This window comes from Apis dorsata, unplaced genomic scaffold (genome assembly GCF_000469605.1).
Source record: "Apis dorsata unplaced genomic scaffold, Apis dorsata 1.3 scaffold_75, whole genome shotgun sequence".
NCBI classification, from domain to species: domain Eukaryota; kingdom Metazoa; phylum Arthropoda; class Insecta; order Hymenoptera; family Apidae; genus Apis; species Apis dorsata.
The window spans coordinates 267845-280194 of NW_006263373.1; the positions used below are offsets into that span (position 1 = coordinate 267845).

General features: G+C 28.4%; 1 protein-coding gene and 1 long non-coding RNA gene across 8 annotated transcripts in view; one reads left to right on the forward strand and one right to left on the reverse strand.

Annotated features, from left to right (window-relative positions):
- The window catches only part of LOC102678616 (zwei Ig domain protein zig-8-like), a 420477-nt gene that overhangs the window by 246390 nt on the left and 161737 nt on the right, over nt 1-12350 (reverse strand). The gene's annotated exons all lie outside the window — the stretch shown is intronic.
- Nucleotides 2765-12350, forward strand: part of LOC102678285 — an 11256-nt gene continuing 1670 nt past the window's right edge. The window contains exons 1-2 of the long non-coding RNA XR_421038.2: nt 2765-2921; nt 3001-3071. This is a non-coding gene — a long non-coding RNA (uncharacterized LOC102678285). The remainder of the gene's footprint in view (nt 2922-3000; nt 3072-12350) is intronic.

Genomic DNA, 12350 nt, shown 5'->3' on the forward strand with positions numbered 1-12350 from the left:
ATAATTTTATCAAAAAATGTTCTTATCTTTAAGCTACGATTATATACGATGTCAATTTTTATTGCATTTCCTTCTAATATCTCATAAACTTATTCATCATTTTGTATCGAAATCGTATTATATATAACCTCAATCTTAACAATCTATTACACACACGAAATCGATTTGTACGAATTATATTGTTATCGACTTAAAAACAATTTCTCACGATCCTCAGAAATTTATTATCTGCGCCTGTATACGAGTTTGAACGATGTTCTACTTAACATGTAGCATCCTACGCGATAGAAAAATTATTGTCCATTTTAGGACATATATCGAATCGCGAATTTGGTCTATATTTAATCTATATCCCGAAACCGGAAAACTTGGTGCCAGCGTGTCTGTGTCATTGGCCGTTGGATACTAGAAAATTATACGCTGTGCTCAATGCACACACGTTTCCTTGTCCACTGTCATTTTCCTGGGTGTGGAAAATGTATTTGTGAGAGATCTATCCGCGAAAAAAACAGTGAATTCTAGATATTCCCTCTTTTGTCTCGTTCCTGATTCCCCACACCTGAACCTTTGGCTTTCGGAATTGTTTTTATGAAATGGAAGAAATATCGTGACACGAGAAAAATACGTTTAAGGGGTCTATCGATCGTAGAGGCGAAAGAACAAAGATTCCTAGCCGAGATTCGTACTTCTGGCTTTTTGCTTTCGCGGAATTGGTGAAATATCGCATTACTGGGGATAAAACATTTGGTTCCTGGGTGAAATTGAAAGGGATTTTCGTCTCTTGAGCACGGGATAAACCAAGTATACGAAAGATAGAAATTATGGGAAGTAAGTTGAAAAAAAGAAAAAAAAAAATCTTCGTTCAGTTGATCAAAATTTAACATAGAAAATATTAATGTAATGATTATCCATAGAGATTTGAATAAATGTTTTTTCTATGTTAAACACAAATTAATACGATTTGTTTCGTTATTTACTAATAATAAATTGTATATTGAATTAAAATTTGTTGAAATACAATGAGCATAAAAAATATAAGTATGAAAATTACGTATATATATATATATATAAATTAATTAAATTTTAAAAATTTCAGAAGATATATTTTTTACAAATATTATTCAATAGACACAATGCTTTAATTATAATTATATACGAATATTCTTTATGCTCATATCTATAGTACTCTAAAATATTAAAAATAAGATTCAATATATGATTTGAATTAGTCGCCATCTTATTTTATATTAATTATATTATATATTAATACAAGCAAAGAAATCAATTATATAAGAATGCATATATATTTGCCTAAATTTATATATCTATATAATAAAATACATAATAGAATAATTGTCTTATAGACAATTCATTCGTATATATAATCTAAATACGAGATAAAGCTTGAAGCATTAAAAATAAAATTCAATGTATGATTCGAATTATATCGGCCGCCATCTTAATTTACATATATTAATACAAGCAAAGGAATCAATTACTTGAGTTCTATAGAATACTTTATATGTACTTATGTGCCAATATTTATATAACTACATAATAAAATATATGATATTATAATAATTCTCTTAGTCATTCATTCGTATGTATGATCTAAATAAGAGATAAAGCTTTTTTTTATTGTGATTTTAGCAATTATCCTGGCTTCTACGTCTTTCCGTATTGTCGTATAAAACATGTCACGTATTCAATAGATTTAAAGTTTATTCTTGTACTTACCACTTCTGCGAATAAATATAGATGATATTTCTACTAGGATGCAACTCCTTATAGCTTTCTTGATGCAAAAATACACTTTTTTAAACAATAAAACTACAAAACTTTCCAAATTTACACTACTGTAACTGCGCACTTCACTTGACGACACTAGAATGCCAAATGAATAAACGCGGCACTACGCATGCGTCAAGAGCAAGTATGCCAAAGAAAAGCCCGCCAAATGAATGTCTATTTTCTTAATTTATTAAAAATAAAAAGAAAATTATGATTATTTGAAAATACAGAAAATTCTAGCATATTTTTTTGCAATTTTTGCATTTTAAATTTCTTATGAAAAATGATTTTTTCATATCAGCAAATATGCAAGTAGCATCATAACGGAATATCAGAAAAATATTAGTCAAATTTTCATCAAATATTTGTTCAATTTATTATGTATAATATGAATGCTGTTTGAATTTTATTATTAATGATCGTCTAAATTCATTTTATTAATGTAAATTAAATAACTTTAATTAAATAAATGCTATTAAGCTGAAAATACTAATTCTATAATAGATATAAAAATTTTTTGATGTACAGATATTTTCATATTTTGATCATCAATCAAACATAATCCATATTTTGAAATTAATTTTACATAAAATATTTCAACACGAAAATAATTTTATATATTTTTCTTGCATGTCATTGGTTAATTAATAATTGCAAATTGTACTTGATTTGACTAGTGACGTGAAGTTCGCCATTAAAGAAAAGTGATCACGTCTTGTGGAATCATAAGTGCGTAGTTATCGTTAAAAAATAATTAATTAAAAATTTCGAATAAAGTTAATGGAATTATTTATTAAATTACTTATTAAAGTGCTTGAATAACATTTACTCGTAGCTATTATAATTATATAGTACCCATTTTTCATATAATTTTGATTATTTGGCTTTAGTTATTTGCAGTTATTCAATGCTTTGAACAATAAATTATTGAAATAACTTTATTCTTAATTTTAATTATTAAATTTTGCCCATCTATGTTTGAAACTTATACTTTAGTTTAATTTTTCATATTAAGTGCATACATCGAAGCTATGAAGAAAATGATAAAAAATATACTGAAAAAATAAGATAGATTTATATGTTTTTCGTTTTAAGCAATCATATTTTACTACTATTTCAGCTATTTCTATGTAAGTAACATCCTGTTGAAATCTTTGAAAATAAATTTCATTGTTCGAAATTTTTGACCTGAAATTTCTTTTTATGTAGTGGTATGGCGTAGTACATTGTGCGATTGACAGACTATATTTCTGTACGTGACGAATTCTTCTGTGTTACAGGTATTTATTACACATTTTTTTATAATTTATGTTTCAATTTATACTATTTGAATAATATTTCTCAAATTAAAATATATTAAATGAGAAAATACAAACGAATATGTTTTATTCATAAATTTAATTTTAACCTCAATTATCCTTCTACTCTAATCTACTCTCTTTGTATTTTTTTTCTGTAGTTTTATATTTTAATAATTATAATTAAATAGGAATTTATTTTATTAATTTATCATTCAAATATTATTTAATGTAAATTTAATATTTTGAAAGTATTAACTTAAAATAACCTAAAATAATTTAATAGTAAAATATATTATCAATATATTAGAATGTATTGCAAACAATGAAATATATTAGCAATAGATTAGAATGTAGTTCAATAATATAATATATTATATTATATTTGTATTATTAGATATACAGAATATTTTTTGTTTTTTTTTTTCTTTTTTTACAAAAAGAATAGTTTCTTTTAAAATATTTCAAAATAAATCTTAAAGTAATATTCAAATAAATTTTAGTTCATACAAGTATATTTAATTCTTTCGAATATTTAATATATTTATTAAAAAACTAATGAAATAATGATTAAAAATAAAAATACTTTTAGAATAGATTTTAAATATGAAAATAGAAAACATTTCCATTTAAAATTGATCTTAAATTAAAGAAACATTTAAAGTTATATTAATTTCATAATTTTATATGTTTCTTATGTTTTATTGATTCTATTATATAGTATTTTATTATAGTATTATATATATATTATATAGTATATATAATTACAGTATTTTATATAAATTTATATAACTTAAACATTTAATTTTTATTAATATTATAATTTTCAATGTTTTATATTCTATCTACGTTAAATTTAGCATAGTAATTAAAATAATATTTCAAAATCATTTTAAAATTCTTTTTTTTTTTAGTTAATATTTAAATTTAATCATATATAACATTCTCTTTATATTTTTTCATTTGATTTACACAATATAAGTTATATTCTTTTTACATTTACTTTTATCAATGTCAAATTTTAAAATAAAAGTTGATTTCCTTTGTTAATTTATATTTGTAAGTACTTTTATCAACTTAATTTAAAACTCTTATAAATATATCAACAAAAATTGAACAAAGTGATAGCAAAAAATAAAAATAAAGTCTCAATCTCTCTTTGAAATAAGAAGAATTCAGATTAGGTTAGGTTAGCTTCTCTCAGGAGAAAATTTTTTTCTTTTTGTTCTCTTTTTTTTATTTTCTTTGAGATTTCTTCTGAAAATTTAAACAATTGTATGTGTTCCATAACTATTGTTTCAAAGTCCCAATTACCTCATGTTAAATGTTCCAATTTCTAATGTGTTAAAAGATAAAAAAAAAAAAAGAGAGAAACACGAGCGACAGATAATTGTATTTTATCCATGATCAGAGATTCCTTTGCAATCAAACAGAGATGAATTGCCTTCGTTTTATCTTTTCATTCTAGCTTTCATTTTATTCATGATAATAATCTACTGATCAATTTTTGAAGATACAGATCTGTTTGATGCATCGAATCGTTTCAAATAGAATTTTCTTTTTGCTTGCTACACTTTTGAATATTCGTAAAACGTTGCTTTAAAATTTCACGTAAAAACATACAATATGATTAAATGAATACATTCATACGATGCTTTTCTTCTCGATCGTGATTCTCTAGATCAAATACAAGGAGAAACGCTTGAGTACTTGTTCTTGAATAGTGATATAGAAACCATGGAAGTTTAGAAGTATTCTAAACTTGGCGATAACTATCCGTAGTGCGGTTCACGAAGATCTCGAAGATTAGCAACTCGTCTTCAATAAGTGACCTCTTGCAATGTATTAGAGAACCAAGATTTATCGAACTTTGCATGCTATGCATCTTATAGTCATATTAATTGATCGATAGGAACTTTGTATCGAATAGTTTCGAATAAAATAGAGTTAATTACTCGTTCTAATACGTATATATAACGAAATTAAGATCGATATTGATATCTAGAATTTATAAGTTAGGGAACTAGAAATAGAAACTTTTATTCTCGTTTGAATAAAGATTATTTTTCACGCGATAGGTTGCATTCAAAGCTTCCGAAATATTTTAATTCTTTGCAAAAAAACTGAACTAGCTTCTATTTAAAATATCATCCTATTAAATAACAAATACCATCAGAATCGACAATAATTCAACACTCGGTGACGAAATTTCCAAGCAATCCGAACTCTCGCGTCAGATTTACGAATAACTAATTTAATCCACACGATTCAAAGCTTCGAACTTCTAGCTCGAAATGTGAACACCTGTAGGGAACAGTTCAGGTTAACTGGATATAGAATTTAACGCGATAGAAGCACGGGATCCGTGGGAACAAATGAGTCGTAACTATTGTACTGTCGAACATTATATCTGTCGAATTCGGAAATGCAAAGTCGCCGCGAATTCCTTCGCAAGGATTTCCATTCGTGGTTTCATTGTCAATGCGTTGTTGTGCGCGAGATCCAAGAAAGTCGACGAGTGACTGATGGAACGTTGAATCGTTCGAAATTCGCGAGAACCGGGGTCGAATATAGTTTCGTACTTTGGCGAACGGATAATTAGCGGAATGGAAGGAATTGATAGATGGTTAAATGGCAAGACATCGAATGAGACCAATGGCTTATAGTTGGATCTGTGTATGGATGAAAGCGCAGACGGAGTTCACGTGGAAATAGCTGATTCCAATTTACCAGTTTCTCGAGTAGGGATTATTTGAACTCAAACCAATTAACTGAGCTTAGGTGCGTATACAGGCAATAGAGAGTATCTTGTGTATAATTATTTGCCATTGAAATTAGGCAGATCGTGCTTTTTACGTGAAATATTTGAGATTGTAAATTTTAGAAAAAGAATAGGTTCGATTTTTCGAAATTTTTTACTTTTTTAACTGAGTGTATTTTAGTAATAGAAAATGAAGAATGAATTGTGATTACGTAAAAGAATAATTTTTTATTTTTATTTTTATTTTTATTTTATTTTTTTTTATTTATTTTTATTTTTTTCGAGTTGCTTTGGAACTATGTCTCATTTTTTTTAATTGGATATGGAAAATACATTATTCTATAGATTTTCTGTAATCTTCGTGTAATCGATTACACTTCTTGAACAGTATTACAATTCGCTTCGTACGTCTAATGTGCTTTTTATTTTACGAGCTTTTCCTTTACGTAACATTGAAACTTGTACTATTTTCCTGCTACTAAGTTTCGTTTGCTCTAAAGACGAAGTTAATTACCCTCGACGCCATTCTCCGTTTACCCTCGCAATTCGGCCAAGCAAGGGCTGTTTATCTTATCTTTTCGCAACTTTTTCCTTTTCTATTCGAAAGGAAAGACTCCTCCATCTTCACTTTCTTATCTTTTCTTCGCGAGGAATTATCGAATGACAGATTAGCATAATATTCGTAGTATTAACGTAATATTCGATATCGTTTATTGTTTCTCTCTGGCTGATAAAATATTTGACAAAAGATGATCAAATCTTGGATTCAGAAAATAAAAAGAGATAGGAATGGATGATAGTCTAGAAAAATTTAATCTAGGATTTAATCTCTATTAGAAAGAATATCTTTCTCTCGTCCTTAAAATAAAATTTCAAACGGGAGAGCATTTCTACTTCTTCTTTTTTCAAATTTTTAATCTTCGATGGATGGATGAGATGGCAAAGAAAATTTAATTCACTTTCTGCCAATTTTCAATAACAATATTCTAATTTTTATCGGAACATTTCCTTTCTCTCTGAAACAAAATTTTAAATAAAAAAAAGCCTCGATTTTTCCTTTCTCGAAAAAGAAGTCTGAAATGGGGAAAAATGACAAGTATCGTTCGATAGTAGTCTGAAGATGGTTCCAGCTAAGCTAACCGACCTTCTTCAAGAATGCTTTGGCGAAAGGCCAAAAAAACATGACATTACGATTGTCACGTTTTTCTCTCGAGACGTCTCAGTTGCGATTTCCGGGCTGGAACATCCGGGATCTCATCCGTTGGGTCGGTCAGCTTTATCCACGGCTAAATCATCGGTCGTCTTGCAACCGATCCCAACCATTTCGACGATCGATTGAATCACGGGGGGATTGTTTTTCCTCATCGTCTCTGACCCCGATGTATTGGCCTAAATGTATAACTCGCACGATTGTCCCTCCTTCCCTCGTTTCGTGCCGCACTTTTTATCCGTTCTCTCTTTTGTGGACGCAACGGGATATTTTATTCCATTGTTGTCCATTGTTTTCGCGACAATAGGGATGAAAACTCCGGACAATTCGGAAGAAATAAGGAGGATTTGCTACGTTCGGTGATTTTCCGAGTGGAAAATTACTACTCGAGTGATCAGAATATAAAGGGAATCATAGAGTTGAGAAATTTCTTTGTGTATCGGTTATTGTGATTTATTCGATTTGATGGGGAAAAAAAGAAGTATTTTTTAATCCTTAATACTTGGAAATATCTTATTCAGATCCTCAAGTAGAGAGTCTTGAATGATATAGAATCTATAGTCTTAAAATTTGATACTGATAGAAAATAATGATAGAAAATATTCTACGATAATTTGTAGAATGTTCTAGTTTAATTGAATATGTTATCTCTAATTCGATAGATGTAACCATTTTTGAATTTTTCTAGACAAAATTATTCTGTTTATACTAACAGATTCTCATAAACACGAAAGTAGTGTAACGTTTTCATGATGTGTGTAATATAATAAGGGATAAAAGAGACATTTGCTCGTGAATGCTAGAAGCATTCTGTAGTTGAAGATGGCGTAAAACTCGAGGCATTTTGTTTCTCGAGTGTCTTAGAGAGCTAGAATAATCTTGGTATTTCAAATTCGACTTTAAACGCGGTTAATTGATATTTGAGCAATTTAATTTTTAATATTTTTTTACTTTTGAATCGCATTTTCATTTACATAGCATTTAAATTCTTAACGAAATCATGGTATCGTAATTGTACTTTCTTTCATATTTTCTATCGTGAATTCGAACTATGGTTTGATTATATGATTCTCTGATTACAATTCTATCGATTCTAGTACGATGTTAATCAGAATGTTTCACGGTCGACTAATAAAATGAAATATGCTCCATATATTGACTAGCATGTTCATATCTCGCGAGCAACAATAATTCTAACATTGATAATGGGAGCAATAGAAGTCAATTAGGTAAACGATTTACGAGTAATTATGTTCATGATTTCGGTTGTTCGAGTCTCTAAATCGGCAAATATGAAATGGACATTGGCCTGTCGATAATTGAAATTTTGATAATTGAAATTTCAGAATATGATTTTTATCGATAGATGGAGAATAATTCTAAATTAACTCACTTCGTATTTTTACGTTTTCCAAATTAATTCATATATACAAAAAAAATTTCAATTCCTTTCTTCAATAGTATTATACTATATTTTTTATTATAACATAAAGTACTCTATCTCGATATAATTAAAAATTATATCCAAGAAGAAGACATTTGTAACTAAATTGTAACTAAATTTCTATCCCAGATATGTTATTCTACTTTCGTGTCTACGAGCAAATAACCTTTATAATTTTAAACTTTATAATCGTCTCTACATTTTCAATCGAAAGTTCACAAGTCATCGATGACCTTATCGATGAACGAGAAAACAATTTCTTTTCGAAATCTTTTCTTCGAGATAAGTCGCCTATCCTCACGTTCAAGGACCTCTTAATCGCGTCTGCCCGTTAATTGCGTGAACTTTATCCGATGAGCAGTGACAAGCTTAAAGGGGAAATTGTGGCTCACGAGATTAAGTTGGCGAGATATCGTTCTAATCTTGTCTCCGACTCGCTCTCCTCATTACTCACGATACACACGAAATTTCTGTTAAAATTGTCAATAAACCCCGTGCTAGCCAACCATGCTAGCCAGCGAAAATGCTCGTTACCACTTTAAATGGAACTCTGTTCACTGTTATTCGATACGGTGTATCGAGCGGGGATTTTATGGGAGAAATGGAGATTTATTCGTTTTTCGATCGTCGGATGATAGCAGTGAATTTAGAATAGCTTTTATCTGTTAGTAGATAGATATATGCCCTTTATCTAACTGGAAATTTCAATCTGGATCAATCGTTGATTTGGAAATTTTCAAATAATAGAATCCTTCTATAATTGATTAAATAATAATGATATTTCTGAGATTTTATTTTCTTGTGGATGGAATATTATGTTTAGGAATTATTAGTAAAAAAATTATATAACTCGTTGCTAATATATAGTAATGGAATCTATAGAAAATATATGGATGACAGGACGTGATAGAATTCTATTAAAATTTAAATATCTCTCTTGCATATTTATAAGTCTTTCAAAATAGTATCGATGATTAATTCACGTCTGTTGCTTGATTTTCTATATAATCAGAGTTATCAGTTATTTGTGAATCCTGTCGCTACGACAACATTCCCACACAACTATAATTTGAACTAATAAGCGCGAGTATAGTAGAAGACAAATTTGCATATACTGTGTACTGCTACTGATATTCGTAACACGCTTAATTTACATCCCATTAACGTTATTTCACCTGCTTTTGACCGGTTGAATTTCTTAATTAAAATATCGATAATGAAGAAAGTGTGATAATATTTTTTTTTTTCTTTTTATAATAATTTTAAGCGTATCTTATATCAAACGTGATTTTCATTTCCTTCGTTACTTGTCGATTGTATAATTCGTTATAATTTAACTATCGAAAATGAAGAAAGTAAGATAATGTTGTTTTTCTTTTTAATAATTTTTTAATAATTTTAAGCGTATCTTATATCAAACGTAATTTTAATTTTCTTTATTATTTATCGATTTGTAGAATTCATTATAATTTAACTGATAATTTAACTAATAGATCGTTGGTGGAAATATCGAAAATGAAGGAAGTATGATAATGTTTTTCTTTTTATAATAATTTTTTAATATCAAACGTGATTTTCATTTTCTTCGTTACTTGTCGATAATTCATTATAATTTAACTATAGATCGTTGAAAATATCGGTTAATTTATAATACGAGAAAATATTGTCGCGAAAAAAATAGTAGACGCGATTTAAAATAAAAAATTGCAACAAAATAATTGCTGTTTCGCGAATAGACCCTTTTGGCGAGACATTAACGTTCGTATTAAAAATAATTTTAAGCTTATCTTATATCAAACGTGATTTTCATATCATTTTCTTTATTACTTATCGATATAATTCATTATAATTTAACGATAGATCGTTGGTGGAAATATCGAAGAAAGTATGATAATGTTTTTCTTTTTATAATAATTTTAAGCGTATCTTACATCAAACGTGATTTTCATTTTCTTCGTTACTTGTCGATAATTCATTATAATTTAATGATAGATCGTCGGTGGAAATATTTAGATAATTTATAATACGAGAAAATATTGTCGCGAAAAAAGTAGTAGACGCGATTTAAAATAAAAAATTGCAACAAAATAATTGCAGTTTCGCGAATAGACCTGTTGGCGAGACATTAACGTTCGTATTAAAAAATAATTTTAAGCTTATCTTATATCAAACGTGATTTTCATATCATTTCCTTTATTACTTATCGATATAATTTATTATAATTTAATGATAGATCGTCGGTGGAAATATTTAGATAATTTATAATACGAGAAAATATTGTCGCGAAAAAAGTAGTGGACGCGATTTAAAATAAAAAATTGCAACAAAATAATTGCTGTTTCGCGAATAGAGCTGGCGAGATATTAACGTTCGTATTAAAAAAGTTCTGGACGGTTGACAAACTATTCATATAGCCGGCCGAATATCGCGATCCTGATTTCAGCTTGTCGGAACAAGCAAGCAGAAGAGATGCTTGATTTACGATGTCCATTGAATAATGGGATTACTTTCAATAAATTTTGATTATGGGCCGGATATAATCTACGACACCTAGTACTACATCATTCCTGCCAATTACTTACACACTCGATAGTCTGTGTATTTATATAGGAGAGAGATATCTTCGTGGATTAAAGTAGAATATGGAAATTAGAAATTTATCAGAGAGAAAGAATTTCTACATCGATACGTAAAAACGTGTTCGAACGATAATTATGTTGCAAAAAAAATTATTTTTCAACAGGAAAATAGGGGAAATAATTAAATGATTAAAAAAATTGTATATATTGGGAATAACTGTTGTTATGTAATCAAAGTTGCATTAATTAAAATGGAATATTGTTATTGCGATGGGTACAATCATATCAATTGTTGTATTAAATGGATTACGTTTTCGTCGAGACAAATATTAACTTAAAATGCAATGTAATTCTACAGTTCGTTTCATTTCGGTTCTTCCATACTAACGATATTATTTCGGTGATTATTTTATCGACAGTCGATGAATGATGATGATGGAAATGACGTAATTAATTGAATATAAAGTTAATTGAATGCAAAGACATACACGTAATCGAATATATAGATATATCCCATCAAGATAATATAATATCTGTACAATATTTATATCAGAAAAGTGATTTCACGATATATTTTAAATTTTTGATTCATTTGACGCGTTTGAAAATATCTAAACAATTTTCATTCCTATAAATTTTGTCTACACATTATAAATTAAGTTAAACGAATCAAATAATTTGCAAATATAATTAAATACACAAATCACGAATAATAAATTATTCAAGAGAATTGATTATTCATGAAACACGTGGATATTTATTTTCAAAAAAAAAAAATAAAACAATATTCACTAACACGTTATTACATAATTTATAATTTTATAAATATTAAATCAAACATAATATTTGTTCAAACACTTTCACAATCCTCTAATCACACGTTTCAACAAGTTCATACAAACTTCATCGTTCAATTTACTCGTTAAACTTAACAATATTACATTCGCTGCATTAAATCAACTGCAAACTCGAAACAAAATCACACACATATACACACGTACACATATACGTATTCGTGAAGTAACATCCAGATATCAACCCCTAATCTGAATCCACACCGAAGATCAACGTCGTCGATGTCAACTATTGCTGGAAAGCAGCCAAACCAATCCGTTTCGACGTTGCGTGCAATGAGCAATGATTTATTTACCGAGCCGATCGACCGATACCTTCGCTTCATCTCGATTAAGCCAAACACTCGTCAACCCTTCCCCTCCCTCCCTCCCTCCCAGGTATTCCTGGCTGCGTCGAGAAAAAAATAGAAAAT